We start from the raw sequence: 25,198 nt of genomic DNA on the forward strand, positions 1-25,198 counted from the left end.
TTTTCTTCATCTTGTCTTTGTAACTTGCATTTTATTTTTAAGTACTTCACTTATTGCTATTAAATCACTTGATAGTATAATTGATAGGGTTGAATGACATTTTGTTCCACATGTTAGAACTACATGACAACTTTGGTGTTCTCATTTTGGGGTCCTGGCATTTAACTATTATCAATTTGTCGAAGTGTTCTACAGGCATAGACTAATGATAATTGAATTATCAATCTTTTGTATAATGTTCCATTCATATCTCTCTGAAACATGCATTTTTTTGTTGAAACAAGGTATATTTTCTAAAGCATGATTACCTATAAGACATGATCATGGAGCAAAAGAGAGATTTTAGTGTTGCACAAAGAGAGCATGATTGATCTGCATTCAGAACACTGAATAAGAACTGGTGTGTGCCCATGCAACTCTAGATGCTGTTATCAATAGTTCAAAGGAGTTTTTAGACAAATATTAGAGACAATAAAATTAAAAGGTTTATTGTGTAATCTTCCATGAGTATCTATTCCAAACTTGAGTTATTTTTTAAACAACCATGCTACTTGAAATCTTTTTTATCAACAAGATATTCACATTCAATAGAAATATTTTAAACATGAATGTGCTTATCACCAATGTATTTGAAAATATTCTTATGACCATGACTTAGGAACAAGTTCAATGTAGAATTAAAGAATAATTATGTTTCTTAACCTAGTATGATGAGCAGCTCTAAGCTTGTATCCATGTAGGCTAATGCAGCTTGATATTTTTCCCCATTGCATCTATGGCAAGGGAGAGTATTAAAATTTCTATTTATACTAGTTTAATATATTTTCTAGTAGGTAGCAATGTAATAGGCTAACCAGGTCAAACTAAGAGTGATGTACTTCTGACTATTTTGATGATCCATGCTATATCCACATTTTCTATGCACATAGGAGTTCCCAAATGCTTTGATTCAACATTTTCTTTTGCAAATTGTTAAAGCATCTTTATGTCCTCTCTTGTCCTTTTATTGTCTTAGGAAATATCAACATTGAAAAGATTGTTTTCATTTCTTGCAATGATGTGCTGAGTAAAGAAGAACTTTCTTTTTCTAAGTTATTGATATCTAGGAGCTATGCTAGATTTCTTGATTTCATTTCTTGAGATAACAGATTATGGTGTCACATACATAGATAATAAAACTAGAGTTATTAAAGGTGGTGGACCTATAGAGTATGTAATGAGAGTTGCATCCAATTTTCAAAGTGGATTTGCAACCAAAATCTATAGATGATGTATCATGTATTCTTGAGGACACCTACTCTAATTTCTACCCTATCTTGTGAACTGAAACACAATTCCAACACACCCTCTATTCCAAACTCTCTCTACCTTATTAGATGAAGGCCTAGCATATCATCACAATTTATTGACATATCAACAACCTCTACATTCCTTTGGAATCAAGGGATTGAGGGAGGACCCTATCATCACATCCTTGTCAAACATTCCTTCTGAATATCTTCTAGAATTAGTCAAACATCATTATCCCTCTTTCTTACTAATCCAATAGTAAAATCCCATTGCTGATATACTCATAGAAATGTAATTCCATATTTGTTTATCATTTAGAAATGCAAAGGATTCAACATTCCTTTCGAATATCTCCTAGAATTGGTCAAACATCATTATCCCTTTTTGTTACTACTCCAACAAGAAAATAATATTGTTGATATATTCATAATGATGCCATTCCATATTTACTTATCCTTTAGAAATGCAAAGGATTCAAAATTCCTTCAAATATCTTCTAGAATTGGTCAAACATTATTATCCCTCTTTGTTACTTCTCTAATAATAAAATCATGTTGTTGATATATTCATAGCAATGCAATTCCATTTTTTTTTATCATTTAGAAATGAAAAGGATTCAACATTCCTTCTGAATATCTTCTAGAATTGGTCAAACATCATTATCCCTCTTTGTTACTACTCCAACAGTAAAATCACGTTACTAATATATTCATAGAAATGTCATTCCATATTTTTTTATCTTGATTACTTCGTCATAGCATTCCAAAACCATTCTTTTCATTACTCTTTCTCTACTTGAGTGTGCCTTATTCCTCTTATTCATTTAATTCAATCTTGAGGAAACCATCCAATCTTTAATTAAAAGGAAATATCTTCTCAAGTCTGCTTCAACTTCCTTCATTAATGCTTGTAGAGATTCTCTTTGTCCCTTATCATTATCTCTTCTCGTCATGTTGCTCGCTTCATTTCTTCATCTTTTTCCAACTCCATTTCTTTTCAATAATGCTTTCTACACACTACCCAACTCTTTTTCTACATTTGACAATTGGCATCTTCCTACTACTCTTATTTCTTATTAGACACATTGGGTTAGTCTTGATTTTGGAACTCAACCAAGCCAAAGGAATATTCACATAATATCTCACAACTTGATTTCCATGTATTCATTTAATAGCATACCTATTATCTACTTGACTATATGCAATACTGATAAAAGTAATGGTGGAGATGATTTTTATTTTTTAATACAAAAGCTCTCAAACTAGGATAGGCTTCTTACAAGCCTACCTAACCATAACATATGCTATCCTCTTCAATTCTCTAAGGTTAGAGACAAGGTGAATGGTGTATTCCTTGTGCCACTTTCACCTATTCTAGTTGTCTCTACCTATACCTTCAAAAAAATTACACAACAACCTCTCACACCTCACCACACAACACCTCCATCACCTCGAACCTCATAGATCTTTGTCAACACCATATCCCTATAAGCTTCCAAAGGAACTAACTTATTTCCAATTTAGTACCTTCACTATTCATAAGGTTCTACACACCTTAGAGGATTCACAACACCAATACAAATTGCTCTACCTTATAGCCTCCCTTGGAAGGTAGACTTAGAACTCAAATTTGCCAAAACATGTCTCAAACTAAAGTTAGATTAAGATATCTCTTACTAATATTGACATAATTTGAAGACTATGGATTCCCACTATTTAGTCAAATAAATATTCTACAAGCTGAGTCTTCAAGATGGCAAGATACATATGAGAATGAAATTGGTGTAGGAGCACCTCAAACATTCAAGCCTAAGTTGAAGATGGGGAGACCTCAAAGACCCTCAACACAAACTAGAAGGATAGAATGTATAAATAGGGTCTTCAAATCAATTCAAAGATTTTAGAACCTATAATGGTACTAAAATAACGCTATTCCTCAATCTTTCTGTAACGTCTTGATGCAGGAGCATCCTGGGTGTAAGGGCAATCTTGCATCACTCAAAAATATTTTATTTTCAGCCTTTTATATTTTAATAAGGACTAGTAGACTGGGTGGTTACTATTTATGGGAACTTTCTTTTTTTAGTAAGTTTGTCATATGAGCTCAGAATGTTCTCATTTTCTACAAGAAGGTTCATTTTAGAGATATAAGCCTACCATAAAAATCTCATTTCTCCAGCTTAAGTATTTGAGAAGTTATTATGAATTTTTGATGGAAAAATTTGTAGAAAAATATATAGGCTCATTGTTGGAGGCCTTAGAGTTCCTAGATGAGGTCCAAAAACTTGATAGAAGGGCACTAGTCTAGTTCCAAGCCTGTAGATTAGGAGATGGTGTTTCTAAAAAGTGGTTTTAATAGCCAATCAGAGCAACAATTCATGAGTTATGGCATTCAAAAGTTGGGCTACCAAATGTAGACACCTAAAATCCCTTAGAAAATAAAGAATTTTTATTTTCTGAAAAAGTCCTTGATGACATCATCATTTATTAATTAATTAATTATTTAATTTATTTATTTATTTTTATGCCATTAAATCCCCTTGTCTTAATTAAAAATATTTAATTAAGGAATCCCTCCCAAAAATGTTTAAATCTTATTTAAACATTATTTTCCTTATTTATTAATTATTTAATTAATAAATTGATCAAAAATCCCAAAATAAATATTTAATTTATTTTTTGCCCAAAACTTGGCCAATTTCCTTAAGATCACTAACCTCTTCCAAAATTTTCTAATCCTTCTTTAATTTCGATTAAAGGCTAATCCCATCATTTTCTACCGTTAATCCCAACTCAAAATATTTAACTAAGGTTAAATATCAATCCTCGTGTTTATTAAAAATGTTTTAATAAATATTTCCTCAACCCAAACCCTTGAGATAAATAAATTTTATTTATCCTCAAAATCTTATGAAGTTCTAGACTCTTCTAGAAGATCTTCATCCTCACCCTAAGCCTATCTCTAAACCCCATTTTTTAGCTTAATCCACCTCATTCACCCATACTAACCAAGCTTAGCTACTAACTCACCCACCCTCATTGAATGCCATCCACTTGCATGTCTCTAACATCCCTAATCTAATCCTAAACCCAAGCCTAATTTCCCCCTAACCTTGTCACATTCCCTAAGCAAGCTTAAGACTTTCCTAAGCCAAGCAAAGTCAACAATCTCAACTCCCTCTAAAATATCCCAACCACCTAGTCATGAATGCTCTTACAAGCCATTTATGAGGGTTTTTAAGGCCTTGAGCCTCCTTTGTTGACTCATCCTTGCTCTTTCTTCGATCCTCTCACCCTGTGACATGTGTCACTCCCTGATTGGTTGTAAGGAAGCACAATCCATGTGCTCTCCTCTCATGCAATTTGGGCCCTCCATAAGCTTTTCCCCATCCTTACATCTTAGCCCTCAAACCCTCAAGCCCTTAGCCTATAAATTGAATCCCCTCCCAAGCCATTTCATCACAATCCTTGAGTTAAAGTTATAATGCTAGTTTGAAAAGCCAAAGCCCTTAACCATACCCTTATAATGCCGAATTGAGAGCTCACAAAGCTACCAATTTTTCATTACCCATCTCCACTATTGAAGCAAACTTGAAGCCCTTTGAGCATACATACTAATCTTTCATTTAGACTCATCTACCAAGAAAAGAGCTAATTCCTATTGGGAGAGTCCATTCATTTGGCTCACATTCCTAATTAGGGGTTCCTCTTTAGTCTCTCTTATATGTTATATTAATCTTTTTTAGTTAATGCTTTGTTCTCTTAATAGATTAGTGTTTCTTGCTAACATATTAGTATATACAAGAAAAATTCTAAAATAATTTGTCAAAGATGTATTTGGTCAACTCTATGTGTATTGAGAAGGTCTATCGGCCCTAGGTATTAAGTTTGAGTATCTAGAATCTTCTTGAGTAGCATAAAACTACCTATTTAAGAAAGGTCCAAACTTTGTCTAGGATAGCTCTGTGTGATAGTTCATAGCACTATCTTATAGATTACTATAATGAAGGCACCCATTTGGGTTAGCATATTGTAATTGAGAATTCTATAATTCCACATTTGCAGCCATAATAAGAAGTATATATCTTGTTCTCGCATTTGTTGTTATTTTTTTGTTTCTATTATGAGTATATGGTATTGAGGGGAGTCAAATGCATCATGTGGTATTAGAGCCATAGTTCTTGAGTGTGTTGAAAGATCACTGATTGTGAGGCAGTTTATACCAAGACTATGGTTTGGGATAAGCATGCAAATAGATCATTAATTGTGAGGCAGTTTGCACTAGGATTTTAGCGAAAGTGTAAAAATGCCTCTACAAAGAGAGCATGGCAAAAGAATTGTAAGTGTTACACTTGAGGATTTTTGAGCCCTCAAAAGGATAATGCAAACATTGGAAGGAAAAATGCAAAGAGGAATAAATCTTCCTATAAGACATGAAAGTGAGGATGAGGACGAAGTAGAAGAAAATGCCAAAGTAGAGGAAGTTCTAAATCTAGAGGAAGAGAGGATTTTTAGGGCCATTTCCAAGATTTGAAAAAGACCCAAGTTTGAAGTTCCCACATTTTTAGGAAATCTTATCCCAAAAGAGCTGATCGATTGGATCAATGAACGAGTGGAGTACTCTAAGTATGAAGATATTGAGGATCTAGATAGGGTCAAGATTCAAAGGAAAAACTGAAGGGACATGCAAAGATCTAGTGGAAAGAGGTTCAGTTGGAGTGAAATAGAAAGGGAAAGGACAAAACCACTAGATGGGATCAGAAGATAGCTAAAATAAAGCAAAAATTCATTCCTATAGATTATGAGCTTGATCTGTTAAAGAAGATGCAAGGAATGAAGCAAGTGGGAAAATCTATTCGACAGTATACCAAAGAGTTCTACTGAGTTCTCATTAGAATCAACCATGTAGAAGTTGATAAGGAGAAAGTTTCCCATTATCTTGATGGGTTAAGGCCAAGCATTTAGCAATATTGAGGAGGCATACCAATTTTTCCTAAGAGTTGAGGAGAAACTAAGCAAGAAGTTAGACAATAAGAATAGTGGAAGAGTTTGTGGTGGAAGATATAGTGGATGATCGTATGGAGGCCATAATGATAAATAGGAGAATAAGGATGAGCCTGGAAGTAGAACCTAGAACCAAAGGAGAAATAATTTCAATCATTTCCATGGTCAGAACAATAGAGATCATAGAGGAAGAGGTAGCGGACAAGGATCTGGAAGAGGAGGCTTCCATGAAAAATGTTTTCACTATGGAGAAGAAGGGAATAAAGCATTTGAATATACCCAATGCTAAGGAAGGATAGATCAAAGAATAGAAGGTCAAGAAAGAGTTGCACATGTTGATGAAGATGCTAGATCCTTACATTCTAAAGATGTTGAAAGAGGAGAAGCTATAATTAATAGAAGAGTCCTACTAAGTGGTGAGAATGAACTTGATAAAAGAAGGAGTTTGTTTCACACAAGGTGCAAATGTGAAGATAAGTGTAGGTATAGAGAATCTAGTGTCAGAAATGATGGTCACCAAGTTGAAGCTGAAGAGATAGAAACACTTGCATCCATACCCTATTTCTTGGGTGCACAATGACCACAATGTTATCGTCAATGAGCAATGCTTTGTGAAGTTCAAGATTCGGAGCTACCAAGATGAGGTACTATGTGATATCATATCTATGGAAATATGTCATATGTTGTTGGGTAGGCTGTGGTAGTTTGACGGGCATATTGTACATGATGGCTGAGAAAATACCTACACTCTAACTAAGGATAGAGTGAAACATAAGTTGAAGTTGTTGAAGGATAAAGAAGAAAAGGTATGTAGTGCTGTTAGAATATGTTTTATTGATGGAAAAGAGTTTTTTAAAGGTATGAAACATGAGCATATGTGTTTTAATATGATTCCTAAAGATAGTAAAGAAGAAGTAGAGAAGGTTCTTATAAAAGTTGCAGATATGTTGGAAGAGTTTTTTGATATTGTATCACATAATGTACCTGATGAATTTCCCCCAATGAGGATGATCAGTCACCAGATGGATTTGGTTCCAAGAGCTAGTTTTCCAAAACAAGCTAGCACATAAAATGACACTAGCAGAAACTCAAGAGTTGAACAAGCGAGTTCATGAGTTGTTTTAGAAGGGATTGATTTGAGAGACTTTGAGTAGATTTGTTGTACCAGTAGCATTAGCACCAAAGAAGAATGGATAATGGAGGATGTGCACAAATTCTTGTGCTATCAAAAAAATCACCATCAAGTATAGATTCCCTTTCCCAAGGATGGATGATATTATGGACTATTTGAGTGGAGCTCAGAATTTCACAAAGATAGATCTAAAGAAAGTGTACCATCAAATTTGTATTAGAGAAGATGATGAGTAGAAGACTACTTTCAAGACAAGGGAAGGAATGTATGAGTTATCAGTCATGCCTTTTGGGCTAACCAATGCATTGAGCACTTTCATGAGACTCATGAATGAGGTACTGAAGGAGTTTCTAGGTAAATTTTTTATTATTTACCTCGATGATATATTGATCTTTAGTAAGACATTGGAGGAGCATTTGATTCATATTCAGAAGGTGTTTGAAAAGTTGAGGGAAGAAAATTTGTTGATAAAATTGAAGAAGTGTAGTTTTGTAAAGGAGTTGGTATACTTTGGATTTTTACTCTCAAGAGAAGGTTTAAAAATGGACCCAGAGAAAGTGAAGGCTATCCTTGAATGGCCTACTCTAGGGAGTGTGACAAAGGTAAGATCTTTTCATGGACTAGCTACATTTTACAAAAAGTTCACAAGAAGTTTTAGCAGTATTTGTGGACCCTTGACTAAAATAATGAGAGGAGATAGGAAAGAGTTTAAGTGGACTATAGGAGCAGATAAGAGGTTCAATCTATTGAAATAGAAAGTTATTGAGTAGCCTATTTTAGCACTTCCTAATTTTAACAATGTGTTTCAAGTAGACTGTGATGCTAGTGGTACTACAATAGGAGCTGTTTTGAGCTAGGAAGGTAGACAAATTGCTTATTTTAGTTAGAAGTTGAATGATGCAAAAAGAAAATATTTTATTTATGATCAGGAATTCTATGCTATAGTTCAAACATTGAACAACTGGAGACACTATCTTCTTCCCAAGGACTTTTTTTGTATACTAATCATCAAGAATTGCAATATTTGAATAGTTAAGAAAAATTGAACCAAAGGCATTTAGAGTGGGTTTTGTTTTTGCGGAGTTATACATTTGTTTTGAAAAAAAGAAGTGGCAAGTCTAACAAAGTTGTAGATGCTCTTAGTAGAAGACAAATTTTCTAACAGAAATGTAGATAGATGTGGTTAGGTTCAAGGAACTTAGTATAGCATATCTAGATGATCTTGATTTTGGTGATGCGTGGAAGGCTTGTACAAAACCTATTACACTAGATAGGACAAAGTGGTTAGATTTTATCATCCAAGATAATATATTTTTCAAAGGAAGCCAGTTCTGCATTTCAAGAAGTTCAATGAGAGAGAACCTCATCAAGGAGAAGCATAGTGGAGAATTGGTTGGACATTTTGCTAGAGATAAAACTATAAATTTGGTTGCTGAAAATTATTACTAGACACAGTTACAGTAAGATGTGACAAAGTTGTTGAGTATGTCAAATGGTGAAAGGAGTGAATTAGAATACAAGGTTATATTAGCCATTACCTATACCAGACAAGTTGTGGGAGGATGTCAACATGGATTTTGTTCTTCAATTATCAAGGACGCAGTGTAGGCATGATTATATTTTTTTGGTGATTGATAGGTTTTCAAAGATGGCACATTTTATTCCTTGCAAGAAGACTAGTGACATTGTTCATGTAGCAGAGTTGTTATTTAGAGAAGTGAGATTACATGGTCTATGAAAGAGTATAGTTTTTGTAAGAATTTGGCTTAGGCTAGAATTCACCCAAGAACTAAAGAACTCAACACAAGCACACAGTAGACCAAAATAGACAGAGTATGATCAGAATGACAATATTCATTCAATAATTGGATTAATAGTACACTAGGAGTGCCTAAATATAAAGGCCTCAAGAGAGCTTCTAGAATGCATAGAAGTCAACATCATGATATATCATACAACCAAGCACATGTCCACTAGATATGGGTTATCCTCCATTAAGCACGGGATTAAGTGTGATGATGTGAGGATAAGCCTACAATGGTGTAGCATGCAAATCAGTGGTGTAGACAACATGTGCTAAATGAAGAGTGTTGATAACAGTGTTGTCATCATGAAAACTCAATGAATGATGCATACTCCTATGTTGTAGACACCATGTGCATAATTAGAGTTGCATAACTCAATGAGAGTTCACAAACTCCTAAGTGTCTCACCTAAAATAATACAAAATAATTAAATAATGCATTCACCTAAGTAAAACTTAAGTGTAATAAGAAATACTTATTTACACCAACACCCTCCTTTAAGTGCAACTTAGGGGAATGCCCTTAAGCTTAAAAAATCTAGGATGATATGCAGAATGAGTCCTAGCTACTAGGCCATGTTAGGTACCCATGTACATAATGAAGATGCAATCTCCCATAAAGCAGGGAAAGAGGGAAAACCTCATGGGAAAAACCCTCTCCCAAAAAGAAAGATAAAGAAGGATGCATCGATGGATGGAGTAATCAAGACCCCCCCATTATGACATACATCTAGTATATACATAAGAGAATGGTGAGAAGAGGAACAAAGATAGGATGGGCTCCCCCCCCAAAAGAAGAATGTCAAACAGTGACTACTCTAATAAAGAAGTTGATCCAAGACTGCAGAATGGTGTTCCTCCCCTTAGGAAGAAACAATTCCAAGGGTACAAATGAGACATTGTTCCTCCCCTTAGGAAGAAACAATGCAAAGGGTACAAATGAGACACTTACGTTGCATGTGGAAAAAATCCCATGAATAAGTGATGTCTTTGAAACCTACTCAACTAGCTGAAGAACCTATCCCAAAGAATTATCTATCTCTGCAACTGATGAAGAACCCTGCTACAACTGCTGATCATAAGTATCCACAATCACTTCAACCTATGAGGATTGATCATGTAGAGAATGAACAAGAGAGTTTGAAAACCTTGTCACAATTGAAGAAGGTAATTTTTCATCAAGAAGAAGAGGTAGATCATCAAAACTATCCCCCAAATTTGTCACTAAACCTATATCTAGAAGACTAGATGTACCCTTCTGTTATGGACCTATCATTGTCGCAATGTATGCATGTGGAATGAATTGATGAAGTCACCTCTCACTGTAACTGTTGATAGAACCCCATGTGTCTAAATTTCTTGAAGCACTATCATTGAAATCACTATCAGTATCCACATTGTATGATGTGCGAAGAGGAGTAGAGGACAAGCTGGGTGAACTTTCCTCAAAATGTACATCCTTCTCCACAAATATCTAATGTCTCTCAAGATCTAGAAGTCTATATGCCTTCACACTGTCTTCATAACCAATGAAGGTACAAGGCTAAGATGATTGTGCCTTGCATCCCCTAGAAGATCTCTTTGCCCATACAAGATAACCAAAGACTCTGAAGTGTGTCACAATAGGTTTTCTGTTGCACCATGCCTCAAAAGGAGTTTTGCCATCTAAGGTTGGATGAGGAGAATGATTAAGAATGTGAGTGGCACTTGAGATTGCTTCAACTTCTAATGATTGATTGAGAGACTTGGCATGAATCATACAACTTGCCATAGACTTAAGATTGTCAATCCTGAAAGCTGCAACATCTATCTTATGCAGATTGAATGCTAGCGGAGTCTGAAGATCAATTCCCTCATGTTTACAAAAATCCTTAAGTCTTTTATTCACATCCATGCTTCCATTATCCATGTGGAGTACTTTGATGGCCTTTTTGGATTTCCGTTCTACATGAGCCTTGAAGTCTAAAAATTTATCCAACACTTCACTCTTACTATGAATAAAGTAGACCCAAGTTGTAGTGCCTCTCCCATTTGACTTTTGTAAGTCGTCCTGATGGATGCAACCTTGCTGATCTTTTGTTGTGATGGATCATGATTTTGACCCTGAGTGGTCTACACCGTCGAGGTGTTTGGATTTATGTTTCTGTATCAGTTTCTTTGATTTTGCTTTTGACTGATCTTTGAGATTATGATGTGATTTTTGGTTCACTGAGGTTTGTGCCAGTGGTTACCAGGATCGATGTGGTATCATGAGGTTGTTCCGTGATTACCCTGAGATGTGTGCAGAGATTGCACTGTGTACTTTTTACCATGCTACACGGGACTAGGTTCCTGTAGCAGTGGTTAGTCATGTTTATGACTGAGTTTGCTTATGTGTTTTAAATGAGTTTTAATGCAGAGTAATCAATCATTATTAAATGCTTAAGTAATTAGAATGGATTATTCTTGTTGGATTGTTCGATTATGTGCTACAGACATTTACCTTGTTTTATTTTGATCTGAGAGATATATGTTCTCGTGTTATGTTTACATTTGAGATGACCTGAGGGTCAAATGTTACTCTTTGATTCCAGTATCATAGACATTAGACTACTATGTTGTTCAGTTAATCATATTGCATGATGATGCTATTTTGAGATGACAGTGTGTTTTGTGATGTTATCTAGTTATTTGGTATTTGGACATACCTCTGATTTTGTTATGTGATGGATTTAATGCTATGGTTATTCACTTCATTCCTGCGTTGCTATGCCTTTTGCGAACGTGAGTGATGTAAATAGATTATTTTAATATAATTAAATAAATGCTTAAATTAGGTGATTTAACGCATTATTGCTTCGGCTATGTTATTATATGCAATTGCACTTGATCGTGTTGTTTAGTGTGCAAGATTATATCCCTAGCAGTGGCACATGGAGTTAGTGATTCAGCCTTTCATATTTTACCAATGTTTTCCTTGTATGGTCGACGTATCCTTTATTAAAATGTTTAATTTAAACCTTTCGGTGATTATTAAATCCGAACTCATTTGCATTATGTGATTAGACCAGTAACCGTGTCTGTGCATTTAGAGGTTCGCATTTTCGCGAAAAGTTATTAAGGAGGTTTATGTGTTTTTGGATTTTCGGGCTTTTTAAATTGATTTATTTTAATTTCTGGCAGCTTTGCCATAGATGAATTTCTATTTATAGGAATAGCCTGTTTTCGTTTGGGTCGATTTGGGGTTTAACTAGATTGGCTAGTTAAATGCCCTAATCGATTATTCACCCAAAAAGTGAATAAATATCCAAAAAGGAATTTAATTCCTCACTTCTCACTTTTGAATTGGAAAGTTGGAGAGTAAAACCCAAACTCCTCTTGATGAGGATTTACTATTTTTTTCGTTGTGGGAGCTACGGGCGTGGGATTGTCGCGAGGTTAGGCTCGTTGGATCCAGCTCGGAGAAACCTTGGATTGCCGCAATTTTCAGCTACTTCTGCGGGATATTTATTTTATGGTTCAGATTCCCATTTTTCCCTTTTGGCTGTGAGGTAGGGCTTTCCCGTTTTATTGGTTCTGCTTCGTTTCTGCTTCTATTTTTGGTAGTCGTTTGTTTGGAGGCTGAGAACTAGTGTTCCCCTCCATTTCTATATGCTAGTTCTACCTGGTTGGGCGGGTATGAACGTTTCTCTATTTTTTGAGATGAGGGTTTGGGATTTTACGCCGTTATGCTGGCCGTTTTTGCATACGGTGTCCGATTTCATTTATTTTTGGATTTTTGGGGTTTTTGAACCCAAAGGCCAAATGGGTTTTAATTTTGAAGTTTTCCAAATTTTTGGGGTTTTTATCTTGTTTTGCATGCCACCCTGTTTTCTCGAGTTTTCTTGGCACAATGTGGCTTGTGGACCTTGATGATCCGTTTGGATATCAGTTAGACCACTTTAGCACTTTTATGTTGCATTGGGATGCATGTTGCATCCGTACTCTCGACGTTGTGTTCGGTTGAGTGATTTTATACCTGTTATGGTTTTTGTTGGACCTTTGCTTTTGTTTCATGAACGCTAAGATTCGTGTAGAATCCATACTCTTGGATTGAGGCCGATTGAGTGAGTTCATGATGTTTGGTCTTGTTACATCATTGGGATTCGTGTAGAATCCATACTCTCGGATTGAGGCCGATTGAGTAAGTTCATGATGTTTGGTCTTGTTACACCATTGAGATTCGTGTAGAATCCATACTCTCGGATTGAGGCCGGTTGAGTGATTTTATGATGTACGGTTTTATTGGCTTTGGGATTCGTGTAGAATCCATCCTTTCCGTGTTGCTTTCAATTGGGTGTTTTCTTTGCATTGTGTTCTCATTCCTATCCTTGTGTTATGATCTTTGTGATGGTGGTGCGCCACATACGAGTACGTATGCGTACATTTGTTGGGTGACTTGCGAGGCCCGATCTTCCGTGGATTTGCCGAAAGTTATGATCATTGGGGTTGGGATGGGAGTATGCCTGCCCACGGGCACTTGTCATAGGATTAGCACGGGTAGGGTAGGGTAGCATATGGAGGGGGCTTCTAACTCGTAGCCTGGTGATCATTGTGCCTAAAGGGTTGGCGAAGGAAGCTTTAATTAAGTGAAAATTAAATATAATGTGTGACTGGTAATAAAACTTAAGATAATAAAAAGGTCTGTGGTGCAAGAGCCTTTCTGTTGAGGGATGTTGAATCTGCGCAAGTCCTAGCTTGGGCTTTTTGATGCCAAGCAACTCTCCATGATGTTAGTCCCTACATAGTAGCCTATTGAGTGTCTGACCAGGACCTGTACTCCTTGCATTGTCTTAGGTTCTTGGTTGCAACCATCATATTGTCTGGCGTGAGTGTTAGCCATGGATGTTGTGTTTTATGTGTGTTTGTGGTTGGATCATTATCCCGATCAGCACGGCGAGTGTGGACCTACAGGTGCCACATGTTTGGGAGGCGTAGCTACCTTCACCACTGCTAGTGATTGGTGTACAGAGACGATCTTTTCTCCTAGTGCGACCATTGCTGGATGTCTTCACTTGGTACTTCGGGTTTCAGAGTATGCTTTCTTGTGATTTATGCTTTCATTGGGATGCTTGTATATCATGTTTAGATGATGTTAGTTTACTTGACGCATTCCCTTATCATGATGTTTAGCATATGATTATATGACGTTATTTGATTCAGTAGTATATCTGTTGCTTACTGTTGTTTAGCATGTGATAGGTGATGTTATCTATTGTAGGATTATCTTTATGCTTTACTACTAGCATGTTAGATTTCCTTATGCTTATATTGTTGCATGTTTTAGTAGTGACATCCCTATTACAATAGTACTGACGATCTGGTCGGTGGCTTGGGATGTTACATGCGGGGGATGGCTAGGACCCACGATGGTCTTATGATGCTATTGACGGTTGGGAGGAACCGCATACTTAGTTTGGTTGTTTCGTTCCTGAGATGTATTTATGTACATTGCGATGTTGCTTTTGTTCTCTGCGATGTTTATATTCAGTGTGTTCTATGTTGTTGTAGTTTAGATGGTTGATGTTCTCCATTTTGTTTTGTTCTTGCACTCGAGTGTTCATTCCTCAAGCCTTTGTGGATCCGGTACTCCCTGGTGTGGAGGTTCTTTTCTCTATTTTGGTCCTTTTTTCTTCTGGGAGTGTTTTCATGTTTCTATCTACGACATTTGTTCAGCATGGTGCGACACTTTAAAAAGTATCGCACGCCCATGCAAACTATGTCGTACGACACTGTAAAGTATCGCACGGCTTCTTGAGAAATGTCGTACGACACTGGAAGAGTGTCGCTCGCCTTCTTGAGAAATGTCGTACGATGCTGAAAAGTGTCGCATGCCTTCTTGAGAAATGTCGTACGACACTGGAAGAGTGTCACACGCCTTAAGGAAAAGTATCGCCCTCCCATAGTAAAAAGTGTCGCATGATTTTTCTGAAAAACTTGTGCGTGCCATCAGCGGGCACTTTTCTTCATGATCCAATCTTTTGGAGAGTGGTTTTGGATACCCTTTTGGGCGTTCTTCGACCCTATGCTATTGCATTTTGAATTCTGTCAGTTTCTCTTGAAATCAAGTTTTCGTGTTTCTGTTTTAGTCTCTTGGGGTTTAAAATATATCGTTTAAGTATATATTTTAATATATGCGACAAATCATTTGAGATAGGTTTCAGACCTCTCAGAGATAAGTTATGGATTCTAGGAAATTTCAAGGCTTCAAAAATCCAGACTTAGCCAATTTTCAGGGCTTCAGGATTTTAGGCTTAGCCAAATTTCAGGATTCTACATATTACCCCAGCTTGGTGTTTTGTTGATGAGTGGTTGTTTCTTGTGCCCTCATTATGTGTGTTGTCCTTGTTGGATTTGGTTGTGTGTGTCATTTTGGTAGTGGCGTTTGGAGATTCGTTGGTTGCTGGGATTGTGTTGAAGTCTTTCGTTGCGATCTTTGTGATCCCTATATGATGTTTTCTTGTGCATTCATACTTGTAAAAATATATATATATTGGCTTGATTTGAATCCTTGATTCCAAGGATCTCCGGGTGGGGCATTACACAAGTGAACCTTGAAAAGTCATCAACAAAGGTAAGTATGTAGCGACCCTGTCTAGATGCAAAAGGACCTGCTAATACCATGTGAACCATCTGAAGAACACTTGTTTCTCTTGAAGACTTCCCTCTTTGTAACTTCCCTTCTGGATGCATATCCACTGAATCTGTTGAACATTTACCCTTAGAAAAGTTGATGTGAGGTAGAACTTTCACCATGTTGTATGTGCAAAGTTGCTGAAGGTAGCGGTAGTCAAGATGACCATACCGCTCATGCCATAATTGCATGTTTGAATTTGATTGTGATAACAAGGCCTTTAAAGGAGACTTGGGCACAAAATGAGAGAAAGAGTACAACCTCTTGTGATCATTCACTTTCCCCACTACAACCAAGGAATTATCTTCAAGACTATGCACTTGAATTGAGTCAGGAAGGAACTCAACTCTATGTCCATCTCCAAGGTGAGTGACTTGGTAGATTGATAGGAGATTTGAACTTAGGTTTGGAACATAGAGAACATTTTGAAACTCTCCATTTTCCATCTCCACATTTTCTTTTCCTTCAACTTCCATTTTTTTATCATTCCCCATGAAGATGTGTGATACCTTGGACTGCTTCATTGAAGAAAAATCCTCCTTTGAAGAGCCCATATGATATGAGGCACTTGATTCAAATATCCATTCCTTTGAAGAGTTTGCATTTGCCATGAATGCTTGTCCTTTTCCCTTTGAATCTGAAGAAGATCCCTTCTCCTTATAAGCATTAGGCAATGGAACAATATGTTTCTTCATGATGTTGGTTAACTCATCAATCTTTTTAAGATAGCACTCATGCTCTTCATGACCCATTTTCTTGCAATAAGCACACTTCTTCTTATCCTTATTATTGTCCCCTTTTTTGTTGGAATTTGAGGACTCACCTTGTTGATTTGATTGTGGTATTGTCTTTTCTGGATCCTTTGATTTGCTCTTCCATTTCTTCTTACCCTTTCCATTATTTGAAGATTGTGCAACTAAATTTTGAGAACCCTCATTGTTTTCCACCAATGCTTTGGACTGAGGTGATTTGAGAATCCCCATTGTTTTCAACTTCTTTTCTTCATCATCCAACATTTTTGCATATTCATCAAAAGTGACTTTCTTGTAGGTAGACCCTAAGGTAGTCTTTCAGGTGTTAAAAGAAGATAAAAATGTGGAATATTCTAATGGTAGCTTGTTATGTATGAGATAGATCAGTCTATCATCTTTGATAGAGTTCCCACAATCAGTAAGCTTTTTCCTTAATTCATTCACCTTAATGATGAAGTCTTGTATTGAGTCATACTACTTAGGATCTAAGGATACAAGCTCATCTTCAATCTTGAACACATCCTCTTTAGACACTTTACCATATATCCCAAGCTTCCTTGGATGTAGTACATTTCTTGATTTGATACATGATTTTATCATCTACCCCCAAACATATATCACCTAGGGCTTTCCTATTCATGGCTACCCAATCTGAAATATCACTTGCAAAGACATTATCACTTGTTGGTTTAGGAAGAGTACCATCTACATATTGTGAAACTCCATTATGCATTAAGTGATACAACATTTTGATTGACCATGAAGCATAGTTATGAGGATTTAATTTAGGAAACTTAAAGTTGCCCATAATGTAGAAAATGAAAGAAAAGTGCAAAAAAGAGAGAACACAACACCAAGAACACCCCCCCTTTTCACTAAATCAAGGAACCCCTCCAAAATAGATGCTTTGGGAAATTTATTAGTAGTGCGATTACAATGGGCCACTTAACAATTTTAACCTTTGTGGACTTTTGATTTTGCTTGTTACAACCTCTTAATGGAGTACAAATTTGAAACTTTACAAAGTGCTACAATTCTAAAGCATTACAAAGAAAAGAAAGGCTCTATTGCTAAATGTGACAATTTCTCCACAAAACCTTACAATCTGATGCTAGATCTAGAAAGTAGACAAAAAAGATACACACTTTCAAAAAAAATAAACCTATTTTCAACTCCAGATGTGCCCATACGGAGCATTTGAAGTTGCAAAATGCAAGATTATCTAGGTATAGTCACCAAAAAATACAATTTTTGAACAATCCATGAACCAAACCAAAAAATAGCTGTACCACTGAAAATTTGAAAAAATTTACCCAATTTCAAAAAAAATTGCACCTAAATTGGAGTCTGATTGTCTGAGTTATGGCCTCTTGAAGTCGGACTGCAAAAACCAAAATGAATCTAGAGAGGGGTTGCATCAGTGAAATACGAGGTTAAAGTTGATGGTCATACGGCCATCGTAGTAGTTATAATTTGGCGTTGGATGATGTCCAAATGGGTGTCAAATATAACCTCATAAATAGGATGATGTCAACAAAAACTTGGCTAGTGATGATGTCAGTGTGACATCATGATGATGTCATCATGTACAAAAATGTATAGAATGTGTTGACATGTCCTACTAATGTAGGCCACTGACTATGCAGATGAGTCAGCAATCTACTGACTTTGCATATGATTAGGATGCAGACGTGGAGGATTGAGATTCTATCCATGTGGGTGAATAATAGATCGCCACGTGTCACAGACTAGGATTCACAACCAAATGAAATTATGTTGCATGGCAGGGAGGACTTCTTGTAGGAGTCACTACATAGTGGACATGTGGCAAATCAAACTATTCATAGGTTGCCAGAGGAGTTTTTGCACTCGTCGGATTCTGAATTGTGGGTGCCTGAGAAATGAAATGTGGATGTTGAAAATCAAGATATTAATCCCACATTTGTGGAGATTACATTGTGGGTGGAGTTTAAATTAAAATAGCCAGCACAATGAAAGAAATAAGCACGCAGGGTATGTTGGGTTTGGTTAACCCGCCTGAAAAGGAGTTGTCATGGGTTATGTAAAATACCAGATGGTGATGAATTATTTAGCCGCTGTGGATTTAACAGGAGGTACGTCCCTCAAATTTATGAGGTCAAACTCATTGATTAAAATAATAAAAACCTTGCATATAAATAATAAAATCTACCAAAATATATATATAGAACCGAGTCGAGGTGTCACTCCCAGTTCGGCAAAAAAAAAATTCTCTGCCTCCTATTGATTTCAAAAAATAAATCCAAAAATTATAGAGAAATATAGATCTGAAAATTAAACAATCAGATCAATGAAACAATCATACCCGAATTGCAAATCGAGGCATCTCAGTTTTGATTTGCAAAAAAATTTTGCCTCACGATTAACTTTCACCTAGCATAGGCAAATTTATAGTCGATCTTCACCAAGTCAATGCTTTGGATGCAACGGTAAGGTTAGATCTAGCTCTAGATCCTCCTAATTTTTACGAATCCTTCAAATTCATGTTGAGGTGTTGAAGCATGAATAGTCTCGAACGGCTACGTGTAGAGAATCTCCCTTGGCTCTGGTACCATGTAAGAATTTTTCTTAGGCTAGAATTCACCCAAGAACTAAAGAACTCAACACAAGCACACGGTAGACCAAAATAGATAGAGTATGATCAAAATGATGATATTCATTCAATAACTAGATTAAGAGTACACTAGGAGTGCTTGAATATAAAGGCCTCAGGAGAGCTTCTAGAATGCATAGAAGTCAGCATCATGATATGTCATACAACTAGGCACATGTCCACTAGATATGGGTTATCCTCTATTGAGCATGGGATTAAGTGTGATGATGTGAGGATAAGCCTACAATGGTGTAGCACACAAATCAGTGGTGTAGACAACATGTGCTAAATGAGGAGTGTTGATAACTATGTTGTCATCATGACAACTCAGTGAATGATGCATACTCCTATGTTGTAGACACCATGTGCATAATTAGAGTTGCATAATTCAATGAGAGTTCACAAACTCCTAAGTGTCTCACCTAAGATAATGCAAAATAATTAAATAATGCATTAACCTAAGTAAAACTTAAGCACGTGTAATAAGTAAATACTTATTTACACCAACAGTTTTAGATTGAGATACCAAATTTGTTGGGTTTTTTTGGCACACATTGTGGAAGAAGTTGAAGACAAATTTGAAGTTCAATTCATCACATCATCCACAACCTAATGGATAGATAGAAGTTGTGAATCACAATTTGGGAAACTTGTTGAGATGCTCGGTTGGAGATAAACTAAAGGGATGGGATACCACAGGTGGAATTTGCATATAATAATTTTTTTTAATAGGAGTACTGGTAAATCAGCATTCCATAGTGTATATGGGAGTAGTCCTAGAAATGTTTATAAATTGAGGAAAATGGACAAGGGAGAGATAAGTAGTGCTGAAGCAAAAGATTTTGCTAAACGTTTGAAGAACATCCATGAGGAGGTGAGGAAACACATCTTAAAGATGAATACACAGTATAAGGCTAAGGTAGATGTGAAAAGGAGATATAAGGAATTTCATATTGGAGATGAAGTCATGGTTCATTTGAGAAAAGAGTGTTTTTTAGTACGTACATATAATAAGCTGAAGATGAAGAAGTTTGGACCATGCAAGATAGTGAAGATGCATGAAGGCATGATTCTGGAAATGCATATGAAGTGGAGTTTCATGTTGAATTGAATATTTCACTAATATTTAATATTTTAGATTAGAGAGAGTATTATGAAGGAGGTCATGGAGATGAAGTTGCAGAAATGTAGTGGTGAATTCCAACAACTAGTTTGGCTACCAAGGAGATTGAGGAGATACTAGAAATTTGTATTGGAAAAAGTACCAAAAACAAAACTTATGAGAATATATGGTCAAATGGAAAGTGGGACTAGTTGAGGATTCATCATGGATGGCAAAGGAGGAGGTCATGTTAGGATAAACCATGGATAGAAATAAAAAACTACATGCAAATATAACTAATAACAGAAAATAGTAGATCACACAAAAATAAACACAAGGCACCAAGATTTAATGTGGTTCACCCAATCCCTCAGCTACATCCACCAAATAGCAAGTCCAATCTTATTACAATCCAGTGATTACAACCTAATTATAGTCTGTAATCCCTTACAGCTCAATACCACCACAAGAAGCAATTTCGCATCACAACATAATGAAAATACCCAACCCTAAACCCTTTTATACAAGTATTAAACCACTTTAGGGTTATAACATGTTGGCCATAATTAGCCATAACTTTAGTGGCAAATAGTACCAAAAAAAAGTATGTACAATACTTTCTTGATTAGTCACCACAATCTAACAATCTCCCACTTAGGGACTGATTAACCTCCACACTAAACAACAATCTCCCACTTGGAGACTGATCCTGTAGCAATACCACTACCACATGGGGCTCCCACTGGATCAAACCAACCTAGACTCTGCCATTCTTTTATTCATGTTTAGTCTAAAAGACGAACCAAAGTTGAAGAGGAGTTTAGCTTCTCCCTTGTTAGAACCTTTGTCAACATATCTGCTAGATTATCATTTGTATGTATCTCCTCCAGCTTTAACTGTCCATCCTCCACAACTGACCGAATGAAATGGTATCGCAACTATATGTCTTTGGTCTTAGAATGTAGAGCTGAATTCTTTGTAAGATGAATGGCACTCTGACTATCTGTGAACAAATAATTATCCTTCTAAGGATGTCCCAATTCTTCCAAGAAGAACTAAAGCCATATCATCACCTTGGCTGCCTTTGTAGCAGCAACATACTCTGCCTCTGTAGTGGATAGAGCATTAATCTTCTGTAACCTAGAAACCCAACTCATAGTTGCCCCACCAACAGTAAAGACATAACCTATAGTACTCAGCCTAGTATCAATATCCCCTGCCAAATCTGAGTCAACATAGCCTTGCAAATTAGTAGTAGAGCCACCAAAGTGTAAACACTTATGGGATGTTCCTCTGAAATATCTGAGAATCCACTTGACAGCATTCCAATGCTCAAATCCTGGATGACTCATATACCTGCTAACAACTCCCACTGCATGTGCAATATCTAGCCTAGTACATACCATAGCATACATTAAGCTTCCTACAGCTAAAGCATAGGGTACCTTGGAAATCTTATCCTCCTCTTCATGTGTCTTAGAACACATCTCCTTAGTCAACTTCAAATGACCAAGTAAAGGTGTGCTGAGAGCTTTAGCATTCTCCATAGAGAAATGTTGCAACACCTTCTCAACATAATTAGCCTGAGATAGCATCAATGTTCTGTTCTTCCTATCTCTACAAATCTTCATACCAAGGATTTATTTTGCTGCCCCCAAATCCTTCATAGCAAATGCATGTGCTAACTAGCATTTCAGCCCCTTAATATGATCCATGTTAGACCCAGCTACAAGAATATCATCAATGTATAAACATAAAATAATGTATCTATCATCATCCAACCTCTTAAAATAAACATAATAATCTGAATGACACATGTTATAGCCATGCTCATGCATAAACCTATCAAATTTTAGATACCATTGCTAAGGTGCTTGTTTCAAGCCATATAAACTTTTCGTCAATTTGCACACTAAGTTCTCCTTACCTTTTACCTCAAATCCTCGTGGTTGACCCATATATATTTCTTCATCCAAATCACCATGAAGAAAGGTTGTTTTAACATCCAACTGCTCAAAATGCAAATCTTCAGTAGCCACAAGACTTAAAACAGTATGGATAGAAGTCATTTTAACAACAGGAGAAAATATCTCATCAAAATCAATTCCTTGTTCCTGTGCAAATCCTTTTACAACTAACCTGGCCTTAAATATTTTCTTACCTCCTCCCTCTTCTTTCAACCTATAAATCAACTTATTTTATAAAGCCTTTTTACTTGTAGGCAACTTGCATAGATCCCACGTCTTATTCTTTAGCAAAGAGTCCATTTCATCTTTGATTGCAGACTCCCACTAAATCTTAGTATCCACCTACATAGCTTCATCATAACTTTCAGGTTCACTAGCATCAGTAAGTAAAATAGCATACAAAGAGGGAAAAAATCTTTGTAGAGGTCTAATTTACCTCGTTGACTATCTAACATTCACTGGTGTGTGTGGTATTTTTTTTGTAGTTGTTGTACATTATGAGGAATGGCTAGAACATAAGCTTTTGGAGTATCATCTAGCACTACATAATCATCTTCTTTCTTCTCATGTTGCTGCAACAGATCTTTGTACAACACTTTCTCATTGAATATGACATCCCAACTTCTAACAATTTTATGATTTTCAAAATCCCAAAGCCTATAACCAAATTCATTAATGCCATATCCAAGAAAGACACATTTCTTTGATATAGCTTCTAGTTTGGTTCTATTTTTAGAGTCTATATGAGCAAAAGCTTCACAACCAAAGGTCTTGAGAAAAGAATAACTCACCTTCTTACTAGTCCATGCCTCCTTTAGAATACCACAACCCAAAGGAGTAGAGGGACCTCTATTAATCAAATGTACAATAGTATTGATAGCCTCTGCCCACATGTGTAAGGGCAACCCAACATGCAACCTCATGCTCCTTGCGTGCTCCATTATAGTCCTGTTCATGCATTCAGCCACTCCATTTTCCTGTGGAGTCCTTGGAATAGTTTTCTATCAACAAATACCATTAGTGGAGCAATAATCTTCAAATTCATGATTGCAATACTCACCACCATTATCAAATCTGAGACATTTTAATTTCTTACCAGTCTCATTTTCAACCAAGCATTTCCATTTCTTAAAAGTTTGAACTACATCAAATTTTTGTGTAAGGAAATAAACCCATACTTTTCTAATTTTTTCATCAATAAATGTAACATAATAATGAGAACCACCAAGGGAAGATACCTGAGTTGGTCCCCATACATCTGTATGCACAAGCTCTAATTTCTCCTTTTTGTTTTCCTTCCTAGTCTTTACAAAACTCACTCTCTTCTATTTTCCATACACAAAACTTTCACAAAAATCCATATTAACACATTTCAGACCTATAAAAAATTTCTTTCAATGAAGTACTTTCATACCTTTCTCACTCATGTGCCCAAGTCTGTTGTGCCACAACACTGTATCAGAATCTACAGCAGCTATTTGTTCTCCCTGCTCAACTATAGCAATTGTTCCTGAACATTCATTTTTCTCTAAAACAATCAAAGTAGAAGGAACAATAGGACTTGTACAAAGATATAGGGTGCCTACTTTCACACCTTTTGCTACTACAAGGGAACCTTTTGAAACCTTCCAATTTTTATCATTAAAAGTAACTACACAACCCTCATCATCGAGTTGCCCTGCTAAAATTAAATTCCTACTTAGTCTTGAAACATGTCTTACCTCATGTAGTATTTAATGATTCCCATTCTACAACTTATTCTTAATTTTTCTCTTTCCAACAATTTTACAGGGTTCATTATCCCCCAAATAAACAAGCCCAAAATCCCCTTTGACATAATCAATGAAATAACATCTATGAGGTGTAGCATGAAATGAAGCACCAAAATCTAAAACCCATGAATCATCAACACTTTCTAAAGACAGAAGCAAAGCATCCTCTTCAGATTTGTTACTTACCACATTTGCCTCCTTGTCTCCATCTAATTTATCTCCTTTGTTTTTCTTTCGATTCTAGAAATCTTTCTTTTTGTGCCCTAGTTTTCCATAGTACTAGCAATCATTTGGTCCTCTCAATTAAGACCTCCTCCCCTTTGACTTTCCTCTTGATTTCCCACGATTTCTAGAGTTACTTCCTCTCTTAGTCATTCTGGCCCTGCTTTGTGCATTCAAAGCACTTCCTGATGTAGATTTGCCTGAGGATTTCCTATTAGTTTCCTCTCTCAAAACAACATCGATTATATCATCATATTTTAGGGTACTAGATCCAGGAATAGAATTACTCACCGCCATTACCAAGCCATTCCAGCTTTCAAGAAAAGAACACAAATTCAAGAGAGCCCTAATTTCTTCATCAAAATTGATACCCATAGAAGATAACTGATTAGTAATAGTATTAAACTCATTTAAATGATCTACAATAGATCCACCTTCTACCATTTTCATATTAATTAAACCCTTCATGAGAAATACCTTGTTTGAAGCGAAGGGCTTTTCATACAGTGTCACTAGGGTTTTCATCAAATCTTCAATCGTCTTTTCTTTTGTAATATTAAATTCCATCGATGGTGCCAAGCATAACCAAATGCTTTTGAGTGCCTTTCTATCAAAAAGAGCCCATTCAGCCTTTGACATAGTTCCCTGATTCTTGGCTTTGCCTCCCAATGGCTTCCATAAATCCTTCCGATATAGATAGTCTTCCATTTGCATCTTCCATAACTGGAAGGTCTACCCATTAAACCTATCAACCCTCAGCTTACCCTCATCTGCCATCACTCCCACTCAACCATGAGACTCCCACTTAATCGTGAGACTTTCCTGTAGAGGATAACTGAAAGACAACCTCACTCTAATACCACTTGTTAG

The sequence above is a fragment of the Cupressus sempervirens genome, chromosome 1 (genome assembly GCF_028749045.1).
Source record: "Cupressus sempervirens isolate cs-2001-9-10 chromosome 1, ASM2874904v1, whole genome shotgun sequence".
Classification (NCBI taxonomy): Eukaryota; Viridiplantae; Streptophyta; class Pinopsida; order Cupressales; family Cupressaceae; genus Cupressus; species Cupressus sempervirens.